This window comes from Oryctolagus cuniculus, chromosome 9, assembly GCF_964237555.1.
Source record: "Oryctolagus cuniculus chromosome 9, mOryCun1.1, whole genome shotgun sequence".
Classification (NCBI taxonomy): Eukaryota; Metazoa; Chordata; class Mammalia; order Lagomorpha; family Leporidae; genus Oryctolagus; species Oryctolagus cuniculus.
Window position 1 is genome coordinate 13,366,875 of NC_091440.1, and position 27,432 is coordinate 13,394,306.

The 27,432-nt window shown below is 47.8% G+C and overlaps 1 protein-coding gene and 1 long non-coding RNA gene across 4 annotated transcripts in view; one reads left to right on the top strand and one right to left on the bottom strand.

Moving 5' to 3' along the window:
* Window positions 1–27,432, bottom strand: part of UBAC2 (UBA domain containing 2) — a 191,779-nt gene that overhangs the window by 161,927 nt on the left and 2,420 nt on the right. The window lies entirely within an intron of this gene.
* LOC138843760 (uncharacterized) lies at window positions 65–809 on the top strand. Its single transcript, XR_011378723.1, has 2 exons — window positions 65–320; window positions 500–809. It is a non-coding gene; the product is annotated as an uncharacterized lncRNA (long non-coding RNA).

Sequence of the window (27,432 nt, forward strand, 5' to 3'; positions counted from 1 at the left end):
GGCTCTGGCCCCCAACTGTGAGGTGTCAGCATGCACCAGTGTGCGCTGTTTCAAACCACCAAGCCCAGATGCCCTGCTACAGCAGCAACAGGAGAGCGACACAGCAGTTGTGATGAAAACGGTCAGGAGATCCTGGAGGGCGTGACACTGGCAAAAACCTTCCCATTAAGGAAACTCGCAGAAATACTTCATGACCTTGAAAGCAGGGAGAAGAAAATACTGAACACACAGAAAGGTGGACGGCAAGTCTCAAGATGTGAAAAGCATACTCCCTAAGTCATACAGCAAGGTGGCGGCAAATACCATTCATATGCCCACTGGTAAGTCCTTTTACAAAGAGACAAAAAACTTAATTCTCAACGTCTCTAATGGTTTTTTAATAAATTACTGTGAACTGTTTGTTTTTTTCAATTCCCCATATTTCTGAGTTTTTAATGTTTTGACAAAATATTAGACTTTTTAAAAATTTGTATTTATTTTCATTTAATTTGAAAAGCAGAAAGCTGGACGAAAGGTCCTCCCTCCACTGGTTCAATCTCCAAATGCCCACAAAAGCCAGGTTTGGGCCAGGCCAAAGCCAGGAGCTGGGAACTGACTCCAGGTCTCACACATGGGCAGAAGGAGCCCACATACCTGAGCCATCACTGCTGCCTCCCGAGGTGTGGACAGAGGGAAGGAGATGAGAAATGAGCGACCAAGAGGCAGCTGAAGCACTGCACCAAATGCCTGCCCCACTTCAACGGAAATTTTAAAGGTCACAGAACAGTCCAAATTTCCTCCTTTGATTATTAAAATTATAATTAAAATGATTAAGTATTATTAAGATGATTATTAAAGTAACTAGCTTGCGCATCTGTATGGACTATATGTGCATGTGTGTTATGTGTGTTATGTGTGTACTCTTCTTCCCTAAACCCTGCGTCCATGTTACACTTATCTGTAACCTCCGCAGCAAACAGCAACTCTGGAAGTTGGGCTCCCCAGCACCCCCCACCCCAGTCGGGGCCTGTCTGCCTTCTCAGTTCCCCACACGAACTCCCGTGGCTCTGTTCTATGGATCCTTTGCTGCAACCACACTGCCCAGCTCAACACCTCCAGAATGCACTGGTTGCTATTTCAGTGCTTTTGGGAAAAACGCTTCCCAGCCTTCAGATCCCAAATACTGTCCATGCCTTCCCAGCATGGCTGCCCCCCATCTCGGTCTCCAGGAACCTGCTCAGTGCAACTGCAGTTCCACCTTCCTCCCTCAGCCTGAGAGCCACCTGGGCCCCCAGGGCCCCCTGCGCTGCACCAACAGTTCTGCTTCTGCACAGTTTTGCTTCCTAACTGCACACAAGATCCCAGAGGCGAGGCCATACACCTTACTCTTCTCTGTGCCCACCGTAAAGCCGAGTACAGCCCCTGACAAGTGAAATGTGTGGGTTAGCAACGCGCAAGACCACAGAGAGTGTCGCGGATGGGAACCGTCTCACATTCTGGGAGGGACGCTGTAATCTTACTCATAAGAAATTCCCTGACAGTGAATTTAACAGTTACAGTTGATATTGTGGTTACTGCACTTGAGTTGAAGCGCATAAAAATAGCCCAACTATTTCCCCTCTGGTAAGGTCCTGCAAACACCTAATTTGAAACCACTGCATATTCTTTGCTTTCGTGGCCAAAACCTGGTCAAGGCTCCGTGGAATCTAACATCTAGCAGAACTCCGCACTGGCGTGTGCCTCAAAAGTACAGACAGGACAGCACCACAGCTGGGAGACTGAGCTAAATCCTATTGCAGGCAATGGAAACCTCTGCTTTCCCTACCTGGCAACCCTGGCTGCCTTCAGTAAGCCGGCTTTCCACGGCCTTACCTCCTCTCCCCTTCTCGCCTCAAACCTCCCCACTTCACACTCTCAACCTGGCTTGACCGTCAGCCAGACAAATAAATTAGTGACTTGCTTTGGTATATGCAATCATTTCCTAAATATTAGTAAGTTCCTACTAAACACCACATGTTTTTCTAGACCCTAAGACAAAAAAAAAACAAAGTAGATATACCCATCAGGTGTTCTAGAAAAATCAAGCAGCATAAAGCCATTGGCTGTGCTATCCACCAGGTATTTCCTGGTCCTGCGCCAGCCCCTGTTCACACCCAGGTGAAGTCAGGTATGGCAATGTAACTCGCTCTGGCCACTCCAGCACATATTTTACGAGCCAGCGAATCACTCCTGCTCTTTCCCTCTACAGTTCAGCCAGGTTCCAGTGCTGAGGACAATGGAAGTAGTGACCTCCAGGGTAACTCGCAGTGGGGGAGGGCGGGGGAGAGCATCAGAGAGAGGTCCCATGCCCCGGAGGTTCTGGAGCTGTTTGCTACTGCAGCACAGCCCAGCCTACGCGGTTACAGGGTGAGACAGTGCTGGTGGGGAAAGGGTGCGGTATGCTCCACAGTGTGGCTAGGGAAGGCCCTTCTAAAAGGTGACATCTGAGCAAAGACCGGAGTAGCAGGCCTTGCAGAAGTCCAGGGGAAGAGCATTCCTGGCAGGAAAGAAAAAAAAAATGCTGTAAGAAAGGAACATGCTCATTAGGATAAAGAAGCCACAAGGCTGCCATTGCTACTGAAGCAGGACGAGCACGCGGCAGACAGGTAGTGTGCAAGGTCAAAGAAAGGAAGGAGCCAATGGACAGCCCTGTAAGCCATTATAAAGACTTTAATTCCTCTGATGCTGACAGAATGGTTTTACGGGGCTTAGGTAGAGGGAAACAATCAAACACATTTTTAATTAAACTTTCATTAAGAGGCAGAGAGAAAGAAACACAGAGAAAGACAGCTCTCACTCGCTGGTTCACACCCCAAATGACCACAATGGCCAGGACCAGGCCAGCCTGAAGCTGGGAGCTGGGGACTCAAGCCAAGTCTTCCACCTGGGTGTCAGGAGCCCAGTGATGACCTGAGTCATCACCACAGTCTCCCAGCATCATCACCACAGTTTCCCGGCATTCCCAGGAACAGGAAGCTGGAACCAGGAGTCCAACACAGGTGCCATGTGATGTGGGAAGAAGGCACAAGGATCACTGAATGTCTGCAGTAGGCATGCTTTAAAATGATGCTCTGACTGCTAAATTGAGGTAAGGTTTCAGAAAGACAAGGGCAGAAGAGGAGAGCTCAGTTGGGAGGCTACTCTGATAGTCCAGGTAAGAGAAAGCAGTGGCTAAACCAGGGACACTACTTAGGAGGCTGCTGTAATTTAAGCAAGAAAGGATGATGGCTTCAACCAGGGCGGGTTAGGTGCTGGCAGGGGGCAGGACTGGGATATATTCTGAAAGAACAGCATGCAGGGTGTGCTGACTGAATGGGTATAAAGTGTGAGCGAATGGAGAAGTCCAGAAGGCTGCCAGGGTTCTGTTCTGAGTCACTGCTGGAACGGGGCCAGCTCCTGAGAGCCTTGTGAGTTGCTGAGGTGTTGGCTGTAGTACCCCTACCTACAAAATCTGGGCGCAGCTCACAAAACGCTCTCCAACCCTCACCCGCCAGGGCGCTACCCCCTGCACCAGTGCCAGTCACAGTGACAGTCCCGAAGGAGACAGAGGGAATCAGCACAGTGCCTGCCTGCTGTGACCTACACATGTGCTCGGCCCAGACACTCATGCTACCTTAACAGCCAGTTCCATCAACAGTGGTGCACCAACTATGGTTCACGCCAACTGGAAGAGAGGCATTGTTTCTGCTGTCCCCGAAAAGAAGCAGCACCAACTGTCATCCTAAGATGGCATCGACTGCAAGACACACTCAGCTGTAGAAACTTTAAAATGTGAGGGGAAAAATGTGTTTCAGAATCGAGGAGACATGTCAGTGTACTGTCCATCTCCCCCACCTTCAGCCCCCACTAGAATACAGGCTGCTGGGGGCAGCAGCACTGTGTGGTGTGTTCACTGAGGGGGAGTCCCTCAAGCCTGCCACAGGCCCTGGCTCAGAAAAGCGTCGGCAAATGTGTGCTGAACAATGGGCAACAGGTGCTCAACCACTGGTGCGAGCAACCCAAGTGCCCACGGACAGCCACAAGAGGAAACACACAAGCAGAACGCGGCATGTACAGACAACGGAATTTAATTCTGACTTAAAAAGGAAGGAAATCCTACCACACGCCACAGCTTGGACAAACTCAGAGGATGTTACATCAAGGGAAATAAGCCAGAAGCAAATAGACAAGCACTGTCTGATCTCCTTACGGGAGGCCCCCCTCCTGCCCCGCGCAGTGAAATGCACAGAGGTGGGATGGTGGCTTCCAGCCAGGGGCAGCGGAAAGGGGAGTTACTAACTAATGGGTGGAGTTTCAGTTCTGCAGGATAAAAAGAGCTCTAGATATTGGCTGTGCACTGATACGGATGTGCTGAATTCTACTACCAAACTGTCACATTAAAGCCAGCTAACATAGTCAATTTTATGTCATGTGTATCTTATCACAACTGAAAACTAAAATTAAAAATAAATACTGAATTAATAACTGATCTTTGCTATACAGACATTTTAATTCTACCCAGGACTAAACAAACCCCTAAAAATATGGATCTGATAACTATACCATTAAATCTGCTTCTTAAAGCAAGCAAACTCTTGATCCCCAAAACCTATATGGAAAGCAATAAAATAAGATACAAGTACCCAAGTTAACTGGACAGCATTATTACAGACAGCCAGATTCACTCATCAACTCAAGATGTATGCATTTTACTATATGAAAATATTTTGTCCAAAAGAAAGTCTAATGTGATGGATGTCCTTGTAAGAAGATGAGGGCCGATGTTGTGGCCCAGTGGGTGAGGCTGCCATTTGCCACTCCACCTGCAGTGCCAGCTGTGCTTCCAATCCAGCTTCCTGCGAAGGCCTGGGAAGGCAATGCAGGGTGCCCCAAGTGCTTGCATCCCTGCCACTCCATGGAAATCAGGACGGAGTTCCCGGCTCCTGGCTCGCCAGGCCCAGTCCTTGCTATTGTGGCATTTGGGGAGTAAACCAGCAGGTTGAAGATCTCTCTCCTCACCACTCGGCCTTTCAAATAAATAAATAAATCTTTAAAAAAGAAGAGGCCAAGGAGGGAGGCCTCAGGAAAATCCAGACATGCCGGCACCTGGATCCTTGGCCTTCCAGCCTCCAGAACCGGGAGAAAACAAACTCCCAAGATATAAGACATCCCATCTATGGCATCTTGTGATGGCGGCCCAGACTTACTAGAACAATCAAGTAGGATACAGAAGACCTGAAAAGCAAGATCAACAAATCTGACCTGATAAATATAAAATACTCCATCTAGGGGGCTGGTTTTATAGCACAGTGGGTTAAAGCTCCAGCCTGCAGTGCCAGCATCCCCTATAGGCACCTGTTCAAGTCCTGGCTGCTCCACTTCTAATCCAGCTCCCTGCTAATGAACCTGGGAAAGCAGCAGCAGATGTTCCAGTCCTTGGGCCCCTGCACCAACGGGGGAGACTCAGAAGAAGCTCCTGGCTCCCAGCGTTAGATCAGCTCAGCCTTTGTGGCCATTTGGGGAGTGAACCAGTAGATGGAAAACCTCTCTCTGTCTCCGCCTCTCTCTGTAACTCTTTCAAATAAATAACATTAATCTTTAAAAAAGAAAAGAAAGAAAAGCACTCTACCTACAAGTTACACATTTTGCAAGTACATATGGAATGCTCACCAAAACAAACCGTATTCTGGGCCAGAGATACCTCAACAAGTTTAAAGGAATGAAAGCCATACAAAGTACGTTTCCCAACCACAACAAAACTACATGAGAAAGCAACAGAAAAATGGGAAAACTCAACAACATTTCTAAATAGCATCTGGGTGAAGAGGAAGTCATGAGCATAATTAGAATAAATTTCAAAGAGAATGAAAAACGAGAGGACAACCAAGCAAAACTTGTGCGCTGCCACTAACACAGAGAATGAATAAAAGCAATTAACTTCTAGCAGCACTGATGACAAGAAACAGGAGACACAACTGCCACTGATCAAGGATGAAGGAGGGGGGCCGGCGCTGAGGCACAGCTTAACCTGAGTCAGGTCAAGCCGCTGCCTGCCACGTCAGCATGCCAGAGCAGAGCACCAGTTCAAGTCCTGGCTGCTCCGTGCTCCCAATCAAGCTTCCTGCTGACGTGCCTGGGAAGGCAGCGGTGATGGCTCAAGTACGTGGGCTTCTTCCTCCTGCTTGGGAGACGGGATAGAGTTCCAGGCTCTTGGCTTTGGCCTGGCCCAGCCCCAGGTTGTAGCAGCCATTTGGGGAGTGAACCAGCAGAAGCTTGCTCGCTCTCTCTTACTCTCTCAATAACTCTGTCTTCCAAATTAATTAATTAATTTAAAAAAAATAGGTTGTGGACTGAACACACACCTAAAAAAGAATGAAGGAGGGGACATCACTATGGATCTCAGAGGCACTGGAAGGATAATAGGCTTATCCCGTGAATATCATTGAACTGTATACTTAAAAACAGTTCAAATGCAGGGCTGGTGTTGTGGTGCAGGTAGATAAGCTGCCACCAGCAATGTCAGCATCCCATATCAGAGCACTGGTTCAAGTCCCAGCTGCTCCACTTCCAATCCAGTTCTCTGCTAATGCACCTGGGAAAGCAGTGGAAGATGGCCCAAGTGCCTGAGCCACCACAACCCACGTAGGAACTTGGATACAGTTCCAGACTCCTGGTTTCAGCCGGACCCAGCCCCTGCCACTGCAGCCATTTGGGGAATGAACCAGGGGAAGGAAGACATCTCTCTCTGTATCTCTCTCCCTCTCTCTCTCCTACCCTTTCAAATAAAATTTTGATAAATAGTTAAACTTGTAAATTCTATCTTATGCAGTTCCTATCACAACTAAAATAAATATTTTTAAAAAGGATAAGAGAATATTAGGAACAACTTTATGCCCATAAATTCCACAACTTAGATGAAATCAACAAATTCCTTAAACATAACTTAGGAAACCTCATTCAAGAAGAAATGGATATTTATTTAGAAGTTACAAAATTAAATCAATAAGTCAATGCCTTCCAAAAAAGAAAATTTCAAGTCTGAGAGCTTCCCTAAAGAATTCTACCAACATTTAAAGGAAAATGGTAACAATTTTATACAAACTCACAAAGGAGGTAACACTTTCAACTAATTTTATGAAGCCAATAAAATGTGGATACTAAAACTAGAGAAAGACATTAAAAGGAAACACACACACACACACCCAACACCTGTGATGAACACAGATGCAAACTTAACATTACCAAATAAAATCCAGCAAAATACACGATGAATAATACAGTCAGCCCCAAATAGCAGTAGGCTCCCCAACCAAGGATTCTACCAACCGTGGATCAAAAGTATTCAGGGTGAGGAGGTGGGGGAACTGCACTGAACACTATTTTTCCTTGTCATTATTCCCTAAACAATACACTATAGCAACTATTCACACAGCATTCCCAGCACGCTGAGCATTACAGGAAATCCAGGGATGACTGAAGTTAAGAGTGGATGTGTCTGGGTTATAAGCAAGAACTGCACCATTCTATATAGGGGACTTGAGCACCCATGGGTTTTGGTATCTGCAGGGGATCCTAGGGTCAACACCCTGCAGCCACCAAGGCACAACTGTACACTATGTCTAAATGAAGTGTATCCTGGGAATGCCCAGTAAATCAATGTAACTCACCACACCAGTAAAAGGACTGAAATGTACCTAGCACATTTAATTACTTGCTTATTCTGTGAAACCAATTTTTGTCAATTTATGAGGCAAGACTGGCTGCTTACTGCTGCACAGTGGTTAGACTATCTGATCTACCTTCACCACTACTTACTCAGTGAGCACTTAGCAAGTGAACAGTACTAAACACAGTACTTCACGTGTACTACTTGGCTCCCAACACTGTCACCACAGGGCCTTTGCACCTGCTACCCCCTCTACCCACAATGCTCTTCCCACATCTGGCTTATTCCCTTCATCCAGTCATGTTTCAAACAGCATCCTCTCAGTGCAGTGTAGCACTGTGACTTCACTGCTCTTGAGCATATCTTGCTTTATTTCATAGCATTTCTCATTGCTTGAAATTCTTTGAGGCAGGTGTTTGCACAGCAGTTGTTTAACACACCAGCTGGGACACCTGTATCTCTTGTCAGGGAGCCTGACTCCAGTTTCTTGCTAATGTACACCCTGGGGTGGAGCGAGAGCAGAAGGAGAGGCTCAAGTTGTGGGTCTCTGCTACCCACAAGGGAGACCCAGATTGGGTTTTCAGCTCCTGGGCACTGGGAGAGAGAACCAGCAAATACGGGTGTTTCTCCCTCCCTCCGTCTCTCTCTCTCTCTCTCAATAAATAAGTAAAATAAATTTTGAAAATTTTTTTGAAAGATTCATTTTATTTATTTGAAAGGCAGAGCTGGAGAGAGAGAGGGAGAGACAGAGAGAGAGGTCTTCCATCCACTGGTTCACTCTTCAAATGGGTGCAACAGCTAGGGCTGGGCCAGGCTGAAGCTGGGAGCCAGGATCTTTTCTGGGTGAAGGGGTCCAAGCACTTGAACTATCCTCTGCTACTTTCCCAGGCACATTAGTAAGGAGTTGGATTCAAACCGGTGCCCATAGGCAGTGGCTTTACCAGTTATGCCATGAGGCCAGCCCCGACTTTTAAAAAAAAATTAAAAAGAATTTTTCCTTCTTTGTCTCCTGCATGACAATGTAAACCCTATGAAGGCATGGCCATTATTTGTCTTGCTCCCTGCTATAACCCCATATCCAGAATGCCATCTGACACATACCAGGAGACTTCAAAAAGTTTGTGGAATTATAAGATAAAAATCTAAACTTTCTCAACCAAGCTCCATCAAGTTCAAGACACTTTCATAAGTAAGTGATGGCACCAGCTGTTGAGTCCATCCCTAGAGAACTGAGGGCCCTGGGGAATTAGCCACACTGCTGCAGTTGCTTTTTTTTTTAATATATACCTAACTAAAGAAAAATGAATGCCCTTCCAAGATCTTTTAAGGTTGGGAAGCCAAAAGAAGTCAAAAGGAGCCAAATCAGGATTGTCAGGTGGATGCCGAATGACTTCCCAGGGAAACTCCTGTCAAACTGCCCGTCTGATGAGAGGAATGAGCAGGACCTCGGCACCGGCACGGCACCGGCACCGGCACCGCAGCAAAGGCCTCTGCGGAGGCATTCCTGCCTGTTATTCTGCTAGGCGGCAGCTGCCTTTCTCAAAGAAACTCTTCTGATAAGCAGGTGCTAATGTTCTCTGGCCCTTCAGAAAGTCAACTATCCAAATGCCTTGAGAATCTCCCAGAAGACTGTGGCCACGACCTTTGCACTTGACTGGTCTGTTTTCATGGTCCATTTCTTTTTTTTTTTTTTTTTTTTTGACAGGCAGAGTGGACAGAGAGAGAGAGAGAGAGACAGAGAGAAAGGTCTTCCTTTGCCGTTGGTTCACCCTCCAATGGCCGCCACGGCCGGCGCACCGCGCTGATCCGATGGCAGGAGCCAGGAGCCAGGTGCTTTTCCTGGTCTCCCATGGGGTGCAGGGCCCAAGCACCTGGGCCATCCTCCACTGCACTCCCTGGCCACAGCAGAGGGCTGGCCTGGAAGAGGGGCAACCGGGACAGAATCCGGCGCCCCGACCGGGACTAGAACCCGGTGTGCCGGCGCCGCTAGGCGGAGGATTAGCCTAGTGAGCCGCGGCGCCGGCCCATGGTCCATTTCTACCTCTCGGTAGCCACTGCCTGGACGGTGCTTCCTCTTCAGGACTGCACCTGGAAAGCCGAGTTTCATTTCCTGTTCCAGTTCTCTGATGAACTGCAGGATCTTGATCCCATTCATTTAAAATTTCTACTTAAAGCTCAGCTCTTGCCTGCAGGCGATCTGGCCCCAATAGTTTTGGAACTCAATGAGCAGAGGTTTGCTCTATGTTACTTCACAGTCAGAATTGTGTACTCTGAACCAAGTGAAATGTCCATGGTGCTGGCTACTGCTTCTGCTATAATCAGTGGTCCTCTTCAATTAGGGCACAAATGAGATGACTATTTTTTCTCATAAATTAATGTGGATGTTCTGCCATTGTGGGCTTCATCTTCAACATCATTTTTTTTTTTTTTTTTTTTTTGGACAGGCAGAGTTAGACAGAGAGAGACAGAGAGACAGAGAGAAAGGTCTTTCTTTTTCTGTTGGTTCACCCCCCAAATGGCCGCTACGGCCAGCCCACTGCGGCAGGCGCGCTGCACCGATACAAAGCCAGGAGCCAGGTGCTTCCTCCTGGTCTCCCATGCAGGTGCAGGGCCCAAGCACTTGAGCCACCCTCCACTGCCTTCCCAGGCCATAGCAGAGAGCTGGACTGGAAGAGGAGCAACCGGGACAGAATCCGACGCCTCTACCATGACTAGAACCTGGGGTGCCGGCGCTGCAGGCAGAGGATTAGCCAAGTGAGCCGCGACGCTGGCCTTCAACATCATCTTATCCTTTCCTAAAACTAGTTATCCACTTGAAAACTGATTTCTTTGGGGCATTATCTCCATAATCTTTTCATAAAGCATCAAAGATTTCAGCATTCTTCTACCCAGGATTTATCGTAATTTTGATGTTTATTCTTACTTCAATTTTAGTAGAATTCGAGTTTCTCTGATAGGGGCTCTTTTCAAAATGATACCTTATCCTTAATGGTAGCTCAAACAAGATCCTATTTGGGAGCCAGCGCTGTAGTATGGCAGGTATAGCAGCCACCTGCAGTGTCGGCATCCCATATGGGCACAGGTTAGAGTCCTGGCTGCACCACTTCCGATCCAGCTCTCTTCTACAGCCTGGGATAGCAATAGAAGATGGCCCAGGTCCTTGGGCCCCTGCACCTGCGTGAGAGACCTGGGGGAGGCTCCTGGCTCCTGGCTTCGGATTGGTGCAGCTCTGGCCATTGCAGCCATCTGGGGAGTGAACCAGTGGATGGATGACCCCCCCCACCTCTGCCTTTCAAGAAAATAAATTTTTTTAAAAAAAATCCTATTTAGACACACTATAACAAGTTTATTTTGGTGCAAACAATTTTTTTTAAAATCCATGCATAAGTTTTTTCATAAAGCACAATCCCCAAGAATTTTAAAAATTCCTTATAGTAGCCTTTCAGTAAATTTGTGCTCAAAGAATGAATTATATGGTTTGATTCTCAAAATAACCCCATGAAGTAGACACTACTCTCCTGAAATGTACATATATGAGAAAACTGACTCCGAGAGCAAGTTTCCTGTCCACGACCACAAAACGTCCGTCTTGGCCGAGGTTCCTCTGAAAGCAAAGGAGGAGGCAAAGGCATGCAGGAAGACCGGCAATGTGATCCCAGGGAGCAGGGGTGAAGGGCGTGGGAAGGGAGTGAGGGAGGGAGAGTCACAAGAGAGTGCATTATCAAGACGAGCACCACCGTGAGTTACAGATGTTTCGCACAGTTACTGGATCCTACGGGACCTTCCAGGAAGCCCGGTGAATGTATCTCAGAACTATCATCCAGGGGAGAAAAAGGAAAGCATTTTTACCCATGAGTTTCCAGCCCACCCCACCCCCATTAGTCTAGGGCAGTGAGATGTGGAGAGATACAGAGAGAGACAAAGAGATAAAGAGAAATCCTACCTAAATGCTGCTTTATTCCCCAAATGCCCACGACAGCTGGGGCTGGGCCAGGCTAAAGCTGGAAGCCAGGAACTCTGTTAGGGTACCCCACAGGGTGGTAGGGACCCAAGTGCTTGAATAATCATCTATAAAATATATAAGCCCTCTGATACAGGAAAATGCATGTCCAGGGAATCAGCTGAAAGAATCATGGATGTGCACAAAGATTTTGCTATAAAGAGGCTGATCCCATCACTGTTAGTAAGTACAATGGCTAGAAGCAACACGAATGTCCAACAGGAAAGGTCAATTATGTTCCATCCCTAAAGTGGAATAATATTCAACACTAAGAAATAGGCTACAAAAATATTTCCTGACTTGGAAGTATATTCCTAAATAAAAGTGTAAAATATTTCTAGTGGTGGCCGGCGCCGCGGCTCACTAGGCTAATCCTCCACCTAGCGGCGCCGGCACACGGGGTTCTAGTCCCGGTCAGGGCGCTGGATTCTGTCCCGGTTGCCCCTCTTCCAGGCCAGCTCTCTGCTGTGGCCAGGGAGTGCAGTGGAGGATGGCCCAGGTGCTTGGGCCCTGCACCCCATGGGAGACCAGGAAAAGCACCTGGCTCCTGGCTCCTGCCATCGGATCAGCGCGGTGCGCCGGCCGTGGCGGCCATTGGAGGGTGAACCAACGGCAAAGGAAGACCTTTCTCTCTGTCTCTCTCTCTCTCTCACTGTCCACTCTGCCTGTCAAAAAAAAAAAAAAATTTCTAGTGGTATCACATAATACCTTTCATAAAAAATACCTAAGTTATGTTTTTAAAGCACCTACAAAATTATTAACAATTAGAATCTCTGATTTGTTTGTGGAAGAATTAAACCTTTTATAAAAACCTATCTTAATAATTATAAAAGATTTTTTTAAATTTACTAATCCATGCCAAAGGTTCATTAAATCCTTATTGTTGAGAAGGGGCCATTTTCTAGCAATCTTCTTGCCTTTAGGTCAGCAGAGTCAGGAAGTGGTTCATACGTAAGGAACCCAAGCAGTGATCAAACAGAAGGCTAAAAAAGGCACTTATTGGGGCCGGCGCTCGGGCACAGCTGATGTCTGCAGTGCCTGCATCCCATACAGGCACCTGTTCGAGTCCAGCTGACCCACTTCCAGTGCAGCTCCCTGTTAATGCACCTGAGAAAGCAGCAGAAGATGGCATAAGTGCTTGGGTCCCTGAACCCATGTGGGAGACCTGGAAGAATTTCCTGGCTCCTGCCTTTGGCCTGGTCCAGCCTTAGTTGTTGTGGCCATTTGGGGAGTGAACCGGCGGATGGAAGATCGATCTCTCTCTCTCTCTCTCTCTCTCTCTCTGTGTGTCTCCTCTCTCTCCTTGTAGCTCTGACTTCCAAATACATAAATAAATCTTTAAAAAAAATCACTTCTCTGCAAGAGATCCTTCCTCCTTTCAAAGTAAGGATGCTACAAATGTTGAGAATAATAGTTCATTGACTAAGAGTAAAAATGCAAAACATGTATAGCAAAAATAATACAACACACCAAAGTTTGGGGCCTGTGTCATATATGGTACAGCGGGTTAAGCCACTACTTGTGATGCTGACATCCCATACCAGAACACTAGTTTGAGTCCCAGATGCTGCACTTCAAATCCAACTCCCTGCTAATGCACCTGGGAAGGCAGCAGAAGATGGCTCAAGTGCTAGGGCCTCAGCCACTCAAGTGCAAGACTTGAATGGAGTTCCAGGCTCCTGGCTTCAACCTGGTCCAGCCCTGGCTTTTGTGGTCATCTGGGGAGTGAACCATAAGGTGGAAGATATGTGTGTGTGTGTGTGTGTCTGTCTGTCTGTCTATCTGTCTGTCCTTCTCTCTCTCTCAGTTACTCTGTCAGACAAATAAATAATCTTTTAATAATTTAAAAAAAAAAAGAAGAAAACACCAAAGTTTAAGATTTCTTCTTTAGTCATTCACCTCCTCTTATTTCTCTCTGGTAGACCAAAGTACACAGTCACCTCTTTGTTGCAATGAATACCAATCAAGCTTGGGAAGCAGAGTATTATCTTAAAATAGTGGATTACTTTATGTCAGGCACTGTGCTAATAAAAGCACTATCCATGTAATACCATCTCAGCAAATCCTTAAGGTAACCCTGAGGCAGGAATTAATTACCAGATTAGGCTGATTGAAGAAAGAGGCTAGTAAAGGTTAAATAACTTTCCACAGCTACTAGTAGAGGAGCTGGGATCTCAACCCAGTTCTACTGACTGTAAAGAGACAATGATAATATAACTTTTTTTTTTTTTTGACAGGCAGAGTGGACAGTGAGAGAGAGAGACAGAGAGAAAGGTCTTCCTTTACCGTTGGTTCACCCTCCAATGGCCGCTGTGGCTGGCGCGCTGCGGCCGGCGCACCGTGCTGATCCGTAGCCAGGAGCCAGGTGCTTCCTCCTGGTCTCCCATGCGGGTACAGGGCCCAAGGACTTGGGCCATCCTCCACTGCACTCCCGGGCCACAGCAGAGAGCTGGCCTGGAAGAGGGGTAACAGGGACAGATTAGGCGCCCCGACCAGGACTAGAACCCGGTGTGCCGGCACCGCAGGCAGAGGATTAGCCTATTGAGCCATGGCACCGACTGATAATATAACTTTAATGCTTATTATTCTAATACTTAAAATGCATTTTTTGCTTCCTCAAAATGTAAAACAGGGGCTGGCACTGTGGCACAGCAGCTTAAGCCACTGCCAGTATCCCTTATGAATGCCTGTTCATGTCCTGGCAGCTCTACTTCCAATCCAGCTCCCTGCCAACATGCCCGGGAAACCAATGGAAGATGGCCCCTGTAAGCCATGTGGGAGACCCTGATGGATTTCAGGTTTCTGGCTTTGACCTGTCCCAGCCTCAGTTATTATGGCCATTTGGGGAGTGAACCAGTGGATGGAAGATTCTCTCTCTCTCGATCTCTCTCCCTCTCCTTCTCTCTCTCCTCCTCTCTCTCCCTCTCCCTCTCTATAACTCTGCCTTTCAAATAAATAAATCCTTTAAAAAAAACAAAAAAACAAAAAACAGAACAACCATATGACCTGGCAATTCCATTTTATATCCTAGATATAAACCCAAGAGAACTGAAAACAAATGTTCAAACAAAAACCTGTACACAAATGTCCACAGCAACATTATCATGACAGACAAAAGGCATAAACAACCCAATGGCCATCAACTAATAACTGGATAAACAAAATGTGGTCTAGCTACATAAGGCCACATACTGTATATTCCATTTATCTGAAAGGTCCAGATTTTACAAATGCACACAGACAGAGAGCAGAGTAGTGGCTGTCAAGGACGGAGCAGCAGAAGCGAGGGGTGGCTGCCTAATGCCTGCTGGGCTTTTCTTTGAGCCGAAGAGAAGCTCTGCAGTTAGACTCTTCTTGGAGTTCACCGCACAACACCGTGAACACATGCAGCCAATAACCATACACCTAAACGTGGTTAAAATAAAAAGTGAGTCATATGTGATGTGAATTTTACCTGAATTAAAATATGCATCTTTGGCGTAGGGCAGACACTAACCACAGGTTTGCAAAGCTCAACCGTGTGGGCTGTTACAGAAGTATTCTAGCTGAAGACAGATGGGGACCAGCAACCCACCAACTCTGCCTGCCCCCACAAGTCAGGCATGTCAAAAAACCCAGTGTGGTTCACACCCATGAGAGGAGGGGCCGCCATGTCCTACCACAGCACTGCTTTTCCCAGCTCTGACTGCTTAACTACTTGGTAAACTTCTCAGGGTTCCACAAGAATGGGGTCATTTGGTGTCTCATGAAGCAACTTTCTTAAAAGCTTTTCATCAGAAAGGGGCTGAACCAAAAGTAAGGGTCAAAGCCCCCAAAACTGCAGGAAGCAACATAGCTTCGGCTTCCACCTGCTTGATTTATTCCTCAGGCCACTGAGCTGCCTGGAAGAAAACCTAATAAAATCTATCTCCCGTGGTCAAGCTGGGGCAGAATGGGAGCTTCCTGGTAGCCACCTCCACAAAGACTGCAGTCAGAGTGCTCAGGGAGGCAAAGGTACAAGACTTTCTCTATTTAAATGGTATCCTAGCACTTGACAAAGAGAAACACTCTTTTTTAATTTTCATGTTATTTGAAAGGTAGAGAGACAAAGAGACAAGTACAGATCTTACATCTGCGGGTTCATTCCCCAAATGTCCACAAGCACCTGGGCTGGGCCAGGCTGAAGCCAGGAGCTGGAAACTGGATCCAGATCTCCCACATGGATGGCAGGAACCCAAGCATCATCTACTGCTTCCCAGGGTGTGTGTTAGCAGGAAACCAGATCAGAAGCACAAGAGCTGGGACTCAAACCATGCACTCAGATACCGGACACAGGCATCTCGAGCGGCATCTAAACCACACTGTGCCAAACACCCGCCATGCCAGGTTTTACGTTGTTAGACCTGTTGTCAGATGCTGAAAGCTATCCAGGAATCAGTTCTTGTCCCTAAGGCACCAAGGAGAATTCAAGGACACTGGGCACCTGCCTCACTGATAACGCCTCATGCAGGTCCCCAAACAAGTGCGCAGGGTGCCTGGCTCAAGAAGGCAGCCAATAAACACCTGCTACTGGACCAGCGGCTACACGGTTTATCATCTAAGTGCTACAAAGTTTCGGGGGGGTGGGAGAGGCAGAACAGAGGACTTGCCCTCAAATATAAAAATGCATTCCACGTGTAAAATAGTTATTATATAGTGTGCATGGGGAGGCGGCGATGAGCAGTAACCTTTAACAAGGAAATTCTGAAACAGCATGGAGCACAGAGACTTGCCTGCCAGGAACAGCATGTCCCATCTGTAAGTCTCCAACCACACATGCAGCGCCTGTCCTATAGCCTGGTCCTGAGGCTGCTGGATGCTAGTGGGGCTTACACCTTCCAGGGACATTTTATATGAATATTAACCCTGTCCTTAGACATAAAAAGCACTAAGTGGTGAAAGTGCTGATTATACATGAAACACAATTTTAAAAACTAAAAGGAGTAAGAAAACTGGAAATGTTTCTCGTAAGTATGGGGTAAAACATTCCACAGTAGGGACCACTCTGAAAAAGCGAATTAGGAAGTCTGTAGGAAACTCTGGACCTGCACAATAAGCTGTCAGAGAGAAGAAAAGGTAATTTTAAAACAGGGAAATACATGGTCGGTGGCAAGAGAATGTGTTGTAAATTCAAGTGCCCAACGAGGCCAGGCAGGCACCCGGGACACAGGGGAAACCCCTGGCAAGCCAGCAGCGTATGCCCAGTGGCGGTCACGGGACAGTGCAGCCAAGACACTGGGGGCATTCCACACAGCAGGTAACGGAAGTCTGGACTTGTGTCTGAAACCCCAATTTCAAAACCCTGGCAAGGAGCTCTTCTTTCCAATCCCGCCCTACGCTCTCATTCCCCACAACACCACAGCGCCCCAAGGAAACACACAGAGCTGGGGCTTGCCTGTTCCCGGTTCCCAAGGCTGCCGCAGCAGCACAGCTGGGGGTGAGGTGTCCATCACACAAGGTCAGTTCACCAGAGGGCGAGAGAGGGCGGAGAGTTTCAGGCCAGCTTCGGTGACAGTGCTGCTGCTAACTGCTCAGTGACAAGCCAGGGATGGTTCCAGGTGCTCAAAGATGCAGTGAACCCGAACCAACCCAAGGAGGTGACAAGGACACCCGGGTCCCCCCTGCTTCCACAGGTTTTCACACACACTGCATTAGCCTGTTGGTGCAAATGGCACACATGCCTGCGAGCTGGGGAACGTGAGCATGACCTCACAGCTGCGGTGCGCCCAGGACCCTCTCCTGCTCCCGTCTGGTGGGAAAACACATGAGGACCAAGCTGAACTTTCCCTACAGCCTCTCAGCACACACTCGGAGAGTAGATGACGTACCAGAAGCTGCCAAACACCTCCAAGCACTGGTGTTGAGAACCCTGGCCGGCTGAAGGGAACAGAAAGTCCCCCTTAAATCTCACATACTCAAATTCCATCTACAAGGAGCAAAGGGTCAAACAAGCTTGGCAACACAAACAGGATAACTATAGAAAAGCACTGTGTCACACAGTGGACTTGGGACACCCAAGGCAGCACTCCAGGGAAAAAAAATACCTCGAAACACTGGGCCCTTTCCTGTGAGTCCAGGGAGCAAACCAGCCAAGACCAAAACCCTGGGAGGAACACAGACGATCAGTTCTCACTCCGCAGCCACTCCCACTATGCACCGCGATGCCCGCCATGTCCCAGGACCAGCCACTCTATGTTAGTATTCTTCAAATCCCTGCATTGTGATTTACATAAATAAACACATATTAAAGGAAATCATATCACTACAGTAAATGGAAAACAAGTGTCACTTTGTCACCCGTAGGTGGTAGCTGTAAGAATAAATGCATGGGGCCAGTGCTCTGGTGCAGCGGGTTAAAGCCCTGGCCTGAAGTGCCGGCATCCCATATGGGCACCAGTTCGAGACCTGGATGCCCACTTCTGATCCAGCTCTCTGCTATGGCCTGGGATAGCAGTAGAAGATGGCCCAAGTCCTTGGGCCCCTGCACATGTGTGGGAGACCCGGAGGAAGCTCCTGGCTCCTGGCTTTGGATCGGCACAGTTCTGGCCGTTGCAGCCAATTGGGGAGTGAACCATCGGATGAAAGACCTCTCTCTTTCTCTCTACCTATCCTCTCTCTGTGTAACTCTGACTTTCAAATATATCTTAAAAAGAATAAATGCACAATAGTAAAACAAAGTTACTAAAGTCTAAGGAACATGGTAGCTGACCAAAGACTTGTGCCTGTTCTCTTGGTTACGATGGGAAATTGGCCGCTGTTAAAGAGGTGTTTCAGGGGAGCACCAAACGGACTTCCTCTCTGATAAAATCAGGAGCAGAGAGAACCGAGAAGAGAGCCAGTGCCTTCTCTCTGTTTCAGCTGTTTCCTGCTCATCTCACACAATGGTTAAAGTCCCCTCCAGCAGTTTAAGTGCCACCAATACACAGCCAGTCGGTCCTCCAACTGAACCCATCCCCAGCCCCTCCCACACTCCAGTCACTCCACCACCTCAGAGGGAAAGAATGCTCACCCCCAAACTAAAACTTTAGAAACACGTGCTTGGAAAGCAGCAGCCGATGGCCCAAGTTCTTCAGCCCCTGCTAGCCACGTGGGGAACGCAGAAGGAATTTCAGGTTCCTAGCTTTGGCCTAGTCCTGTCCCAGACATCCTGGCCACTTGGGGAGTTAACCAATAGGTCAAAGATTTCTCTCTGTCTCTCCATCTCTTCCTCTGTCAGTCTGCCTTTCAAAACAAAATATATCTTTTTAAGAAATATTCCAATGAAAATCACAGCATGGGGTGACAAGGAATGGAAAAGGATGGTTCTAAAAAGGGCAGCTTTGGGGCCAGTGCTATGGTGCAGCAGGTTAAAGCCCTGGCCTGCAGCTCCAGCATCCCATATGGGCACCGGTTCAAATCCCAGCTGCTCCACTTCCAATCCAACTCTCTGCTATGGCCTGGGAAAGCAGAAGATGGCCCAAGTAGTTGGGCCACTGCACCCACTTGCGAGACCCCAAAGAAGCTCCTGGCTTTGGATCAGCTCAGCTCTGGCTGTTGTGGTCATTTAGGGAGTGAACCAACAGATGGAAGACCTCTCTCTCTCTCTCTGGCTCTACCTCTCTCTGTAGCTCTATCAAATAAATAAAACAAATCTTTAACAACAACAACAAAAAGGAGGGCAGCTTCACTCAAGAGTAAAATGCACAGAACAGCCAAGTCCACTGACAGCTGCAGGTGCCTCCCATAATGCTTTGCCTGTTGCCAGCTCCCCACTCTGCACCTTGGACTATTTTTTGGAATCCAGCCTATTCACATGCCCTACAAATGTGAACAGAGCCTGCAGGCAGCCCTGCCATATAAGTTAAGGGTCTCTAGAGGAAAAGCATCTAGTCACGAACAAAGAGGAAACTCACATCATGTGTTAAGAATCCAGTTATTGGGCCGGCGCCGTGGCTCACTGGGCTAATCCTCCGCCTTGCGGCACCAGCACACCGGGTTCTAGTCCCGGTCGGGATGCCGGATTCTGTCCCGGTTGCCCCTCTTCCAGGCCAGCTCTCTGCTGTGGCCCAGGAGTGCAGTGGAGGATGGCCCAAGTGCTTGGGCCCTGCACCCCATGGGAGACCAGGATAAGCACCTGGCTCCTGCCTTCGGATCAGCGCGGTATGCTGGCTGCAGCACACTGGCCGCGGCGGCCTTTGGAGGGTGAACCAACGGTAAAGGAAGACCTTTCTCTCTGCCTCTCTCTCTCTCTCTTACTGTCCACTCTGCCTGTCCAAAAAAAAAAAAAAAAAAAAAAAAAAAAAAAACTAAAGAAAAAAAAAAAAAGAATCCAGTTATTCAGTGTTGTACAAGAATCACCAAGCAAGGACCCAGAAGTTCATCATGTGTAACCTCTATATGAAAAAAACTTGACTTCAGGAGGATGGATGGAATGGATGGAAGGAAGGAAAGTAGGAAGGGGGGAAGGGATGTCAAGGAAAGAAGGAAGAAAAAAATGTCAAAGGGCTGGCACTGTGGCGTAGCAGGTAAAACTGCCATCTGCAATGCCGGCGTCCCCTATGGGTGCCAGTTCGAATCCCAGCTGCTCCACTTCCAATAGAGCTCTCTGCTATGGCCTGGGAAAGCAGTAGAAGATGGCCCAAGGACTCGGGCCCCTGCACCCACGTGGGAGACACGGAAACTCTTGGCTCCTGGCTTTGGCGCAGCTCCGGCCATTGTGAGCATCTGGGGAGTGAACCAGCAGATGGAAGATATCTCTCTCTCTCTCTCTGCCTCTCTGTAACTCTGCCTTTTAAATAAGTAAATAAATCTTTTTTAAAAAAAAAGTCTAAATGGAAATGATACATGATTCAAGAAACAGCTGCAGCTGAGTATAACAGCCTGAAGTAGTGGAGAACTACAGAAGGCAATCAAGAGGCTACAAGAAGTAGCACAGTGGCCTGGGGCTCTTGCTCCTTCTAGAAGTAAACCTCCAACCACATGCCTAGTTCCACAGTAACGACATAATCATAATAATGCTTGTATGGCTAATGGTTTTGATTTTCCTATATAAAATCAACCAAGAGACAAAGCACGGAAGGTCTGATTACCATTAGGTAACAGGCTATAAACACAGCATACACCCACATGTATCATATACTCACAAATTAGGAAGTAGTACACGGCAGGCATACATGTTGCTGAGCTAATTTCTCACTTCCACAATGGAATCCACCAATTGTGCCAAAATTTTGATAAATCAAAAAATCAGGGTTTTGTCCACTATTTAAAATTATAGAGGCACGCGTCATAGCAGAGCACCACTTGGGATGTCCTCATCCTATGTGCCCTGGGTTTAAGTTCTGACTCCACTTCCAACCCAGTTTCCCTCTAATGTGTACCCTGCAGGTGGCTCTCAAGTACTTGGTCCCTGTCACCCACACAAGAGACCCAAAAAGAGTTCCTGGCTCCTGGCTTCAGCCTGGCCCAGACCCAGGGGTTGCAGGCATCTGGGGAGTGAATCAGTGAAGATCTGTCTCTCTCTAGCTTTCAGATAAATAAACCTTTTTAAAAAATTGTAAAAGTTACTACCACAGTGGCAACCAAACCAAAAATGAAAGATGAAAGCATAATACACATGCAAGAGAAAAAAATTTGACTTTCCCAAGCATTCAAAAATGCAGATTAGTCGGCGCCAAGGCTCACGAGGCTAATCCTCTGCCTTGCGGCGCCAGCACACCGGGTTCTAGTCCCGGACGGGGCGCCGGATTCTGTCCCGGTTGCCCCTCTTCCAGGCCAGCTCTCTGCTGTGGCCTGGGAAGGCAGTGGAGGGTGGCCCAAGTGCTTGGGCCCTGCACCCCATGGGAGACCAGGAGAAGCACCTGGCTCCTGCCTTCGGATCAGCGCGGTGCGCCGGCCGCGGCGGCCATTGGAGGGTGAACCAAAGGCAAAGGAAGACCTTTCTCTCTGTCTCTCTCTCTCTCTCACTGTCCACTCTGCCTGTCAAAAAAAAAAAAAAAAAAAAAAAAAAAGGCAGATTAAGGTAACAATGAAATACCATTTTTGAAATCTCTCCATTAGCAAATACTAGGAGCACTAAATTATCAACAACAGTTATTCAGGTGGGACAGTCATCAGCTGGGACCAGTCCTCTACCTTACATATTTGTATGATTTTTAAATTTATTTATTTATTTATTTATTTGAGAGACAGGAAGAATGAGATGAGAGAGTGTTCCCGCTTGCTAGTTTGCTGCCTAAATGCCCACAACAACCAGATCCAAAGGCAGAAGCCAGAATCCAATCCAGGTCTCCTGGGTTGCTGGGAAAAACCCACCTCTTGCCTCACTGCCACTTCCTCCCAAGGTCTGCATGGCAGGGAGATGGAGTCAGGAACCAGAGCCCAGAATCAAGCAGGTGCCAGAGCGGGGATGCGTGTCCTTACCAGCCAGGCTACACACCCACTCCTCATCTAATGCAGGCGCCCAGAGATGGGATGCGTGTCCTTACCAGCCAGACTACACACCCACTCCTCATCTAATGCAGGCGCCCAGAGATGGGACTCATGTTCTTAACAGCCAGGCTACATACCCCACTCCTCATTTTTCTATTTTTGAAACTCAGTATATCTCAGTTTTATAATACAACAAAACAGAAATAGTGTTAAAAGTCAGCTTTGAAGATTATCAATGACACGGGATAAATTCATTTAAGATCAAATGAATAAAGCAGAATATGAAACTACATATAGCCCCCAAATTGCTTTTTTTTTTTTTTGACAGGCAGAGTGGACAGTGAGAGAGAGAGACAGAGAGAAAGGTCTTCCTTTGCCTTTGGTTCACCCTCCAATGGCCGCCGCAGTCGGTGCGCTGCAGCCGGTGCACCGCGCTGATCCAATGGCAGGAGCCAGGTGCTTCTCCTGGTCTCCCATGGGGTGCAGGGCCCAAGCACTTGGACCATCCTCCACTGCACTCCCTGGCCACAGCAGAGAGCTGGCCTGGAAGAGAGGCAACCAGGACAGAATCCGGCGCCCCGACCGGGACTAGAACCCGGTGTTCCGGCGCCGCAAGGCAGAGGATTAGCCTAGCGAGCCGCAGCGCCGGCCCCAAATTGCTTTTAAAGATGTTCATATACATCTAGACACCAGCAGGAAAAGTTTCAGACAAGGGGCATGTGGGGAGCAATCCGGACTAGACTAAGTTACTCGAATTAAGACTTATTCTATGCATCTGCTCTCCCACAATATGGCGCTGGGAGAGAAGTAAACAGCTTCCGCGCAGCTGCCTCCAGTTCAACCAATTAACTGTAGGACTTGCTCCTGATTGGAGAGCAGCGTACTCGGCATGTGGGCAGCCGAGTTGGGATTGGCGGAGGAGGACTATAAAGGAGGAGAGAGACGGCATGCACCAGGAACATCTATGGGGAACATCTAAGGGGAACGCCTGTGCAGCCCCCCAGAGAGCCGGCCGGCGGAGTGCCGCTCCCCTGCGGAAGTGGGGAATGTGGCCAGGGGGAACTGCCCTTCCACGGAGGTGGAAGGGATAGTAGCCAACCCGGGAAGAACCAGCAGCAAACCCGGGGAGGGCCAAGCAGACGAAAGAACAGCGCAGGGTCCTGTGTTGCTCCTCCACGAAAACGGGGAGCGACATAATGGTGCCGTGACTTGGATATGAAGCCTAGGCAGGGCTTGGTGTCGTTCCTCCATGAAGAGGGGGAGCGACAGGGGCAGGCATCTGGCATCGCAGTTATGATGACACCTGGGATGCCCACATGGCATCTCAGAGTGTCTTGGTTCAAGTTCGGGGTCTGCTCCAGATTCTGGCTTCCTGCTAATGTCCGCCTGGGATGGCTCAAAGTAGTTGGGTCCCTGCCACCCATGTGGGAGCCTAGGATTGAGCTCTGGGTCTCTGGCACCCTCCTGGTCTAGTCCTACCTGTCATGAACATTTGGGGAATGAATCAACTAAACAGATCTGCCACACACACACACAAATACATAGAAACTACTGAAGGAATCAAAGTTTTTACAGAACAGCAATATATAAATCAGGATCAAGTCTGAGCAATATAATAAAGTGAAATTTTATGTTTCATTCTTATGTTTTTATTTTCCATCTCCAGTAAGTCTTAGAAGCAGTTAATACAGTTAAATTTCCCTGCTGTGTGCCTGCTAAGAAGTGTTCATCTGCTTTGCCAATCACAAAGAAACAGTATACCAACAACATTTCCAACCCACTTGGCTACACTAGGTCCTTTCCAAATACTAACGTCCTCCTCTTTCCACTGTCCCATGCTACATCAAAGGGATTTATTTGACATAAGCAATGAAAAATAGCCCAGAACAACTGCAATTATCAATTCTAAAGTCCTAGGGAAAGCACTTGGGGAAAGGCGCAGTGATTTAAATGACAGTGAGAACTCCAGGCGACCCTCAGAGCACCAGCGTGCCGCAAAGCACACTTCACAACCACGGCAGTGTTTATGAAATACTCTTTTCCAAGCTACACGTATCAAAATTCTCTGGGAATGCATTTTTAAAATAGCTTGTGGTAAGACAGATTCCACCTCCGTTACTTAACTTCATATTGAGACAAGCTGAGAATGGATGAAGTTGGAGAAGGAAGACACTAACTTGGTGAGGGGAAAGGGAAAAAGGATCATACAAATAAAGATAACTATAGGGCATTAGCTGCGACGAAAATAGCCCAATTAGGACACAAAACATCTCTACAAACAGGGTGTTCACAAACTGGGTCTCGGTTCTGATGCAGGAAGAAAGCAGAGACTTGTGGGTTGCTGGCCATCAGCAGGAACTTGGCAGAACACGTGAGTGGACAGCTGCAGCCATCCCAAGGACAGGAAAGCGGTTTTCAGGGGCTGGGACACAAGCTCCACCCCTGGGCTGAGGTACCAGTAGCCCACGGAGATGCCAGGGGCAAACGAGGCCAGTGGAGATAAACATCAAGGCTGAGAAACAACCGTGTGCAACAGAGAAAGCGCAGCCAGACGGGGTTCAAATTCTAGTCCTGCCCCTCACTCACCAGCTATGTGGTCTTAGGAAAGTCATTTGAATGTCAAGGCCTTAGTTTTGTCATCTGCTAATTAGGGACAACAACCTTACCCACCTCACAGGGCTGTTCTGAGATTTACTTACATGTATTATGGAATACCGTTGTGTATTCTGTAAGCTGAATTGGCAATAACACATTTACTTACTAGCTGTTGATTGAGAAATGTAAGAAAATACACAGAGGAGCTGGCACAGTGGGCTAAGCCTCTTCAACCTGAGGCCCTAGCATCCCATATGGGCACCAGCTCGTGTCCCAGCTGCTCCTCTTCCAATCCAGCTCTCTACTATGGCCTGGGAAAGCAGTGGAGATGGCCCAAGTGCTTGGACCCCTGCACCTGCGAGGGAGACCCAGAAGAAGCACCTGGCTCCTGGCTTCAAATCAGCCCAGCTCCAGCCATTGTGGCTATGTGGGAGTAAACGAGTGGATGGAAGACCTTTCTCTCTGCCTCTTCCTTCTCTGTTCTATAACTGTACCTCTCAGATAAATAAATCCCAAAAAACAAAAAAGAAAGAAATGATATAGAGACACACGGAAGACTCATTCACATCACGACTTTTTCCCAGAGGTTTGTGCTAAGACTTACACTGCCATTGCCATTTTCTATTACAGGGACTACAATGACAATGAATATGTGGCACGGAACAGCAGAAAAAGAATCTACAGGCTTTGGAGGCAGGCAAATCTACGTCCGATCTCAGCTCTTCCACATCCTAGCTTTGAGCTCTTGGAAAAATTATCCTGAGTCTCAATACAGTATACTTCTTTGTGGAGGAAAAAAATAATAGTACCTGTCCTCACAGGGCTGCTGTGAAAATTAAACACAGTTACGTGAATAAAGCCACCTTTTCTCCCTCCAATAGCTGGAGGAGTCTCAAACTGGCACTGCCCTTTAGGGCTGGACTTTAGCAGGGTGTGGCAGGTGCTGCCAGGCAACACCGCTTATTTACGCTTCTTCTCTTCTTAGGAATATCTGAAAATATTAAGATGGTCTCATACTACTATGACAGATACAGCAGGAGGGGAGAAACAAGAAATTCTGCAGGCATAGCATACTTGGGAAGTGCTTCTAATGAAGGAAAAGAGAAGACACAAAACTAGAACCACACAGAACTGGAGTCATTATGATTACATTTTAAAAGGGTCTGTTGGACAAAATTACAAAATAATAATTGAGTAAGAAGAATTTATTTTTACTCATGTATTTGGTTATCTACTTTTGCACTGGAAAAACAGTGTAGTACCAAAATGTCCTCATGCTCTGTGCATTTCAGAAGTTTCTTTGATGAACATGTCCTCATTTTATAATTTAAAAAAAATATGTTAAAACAAGAATATAAATGTATAGGAAAAGAAATAAGAAGAAAATTAGCTGAAAACACTAACCATGGTTTTGCTCAGCTTTCCCAACTTTCTATCACGTGGTTGACCTTACTTTTAGAACGAAAAGACACATTTTAAACAGCATCTTCCCTTAAGCTTGTCTCTCCCTAATCAGTGCCTATCTTTACTTCTTAGCTACAAGTTATTAACAATAGTGTATTTCTTGGGCGTTTCAAGAACTCAGTCCCTGGATCTGCTGAGAACGCTGGGGAAGAGCTGAGCTGGACAGGCAGCTGCGCACCTGTTCTACAGTCCCTGCGCCTGCTGTTGCCCTTCTTCAAAACAAAGATTGTTCACCAGACTGGCGTGGCTCCCCCTTCACGCCATGCAGAGTCACTTCCCACGTGTCTTCCCTGCCCATGCACGCTAAAGAGGCACTCTGGAGGAACTTCAGTCTCGGCCATCACCCTCTTATTCATACATAACTCTCACCCATCCTGCTCCCTTCATCCTCCGCCCACGAACAGTGCGAGCTTAAGTGGGTATTCAGCAGCCACTTGTGGAATGAAGGAATGAATGAGTGAATCCTCAGGAGCAAGCCGACACTCCAACACCACGAGCTCTTGGTCTCAAAATGTGGGGAGCGTGCAGGTGGAAGAGAAGGCAGGGAGCAGGGGACTATCCTTCTGTGGGGCGTTTGCTCACACAGCAACTTTGACTTTGACTCACCAAAAGGCCACACAACTTCTCGTCTGAAGGAAATCACTTCCTTCTCAGTGGGTAACTTGGCCAGGAAAAAATTTTTAAAGCAAGGTAACCGCTGACACTACACTTGCGGAATGGCCAATCCTGGAAAAATCATGCCTAAACTGCACTGAAATTTCAGGCCACCGATCACACGGGGACCAAGACTTGCTCATCACTGTCTCCCACACCCGGCACACTTCACAGTCTTCAGTGCAAGTGGCCTTCAAAAGGTTCATGGAGAGTGGAATTGAAAGGTAAGTTGATTTGGTGCCAAAAAAAATTTGAAATCCCTACACACAAGGGGTCTTCAAAAAGTTCATGGGCCGGCGCCGTGGCTCACTAGGCTAATCCTCCGCCTAGCGGCGCCGGCACACCGGGTTCTAGTCCCGGTCGGGGCGCCGGATTCTGTCCCGGTTGCCCCTCTTCCAGGCCAGCCCTCTGCTGTGGCCAGGGAGTGCAGTGGAGGATGGCCCAGGTGCTTGGGCCCTGCACCCCATGGGAGACCAGGATAAGCACCTGGCTCCTGGCTCCTGCCATCGGATCAGCGCGGTGCGCCGGCCGCAGCGCGCTGGCCACGGCGGCCATTGGAGGGTGAACCAACGGCAAAGGAAGACCTTTCTCTCTCTCTCTCTCACTGTCCACTCTGCCTGTCAAAAAA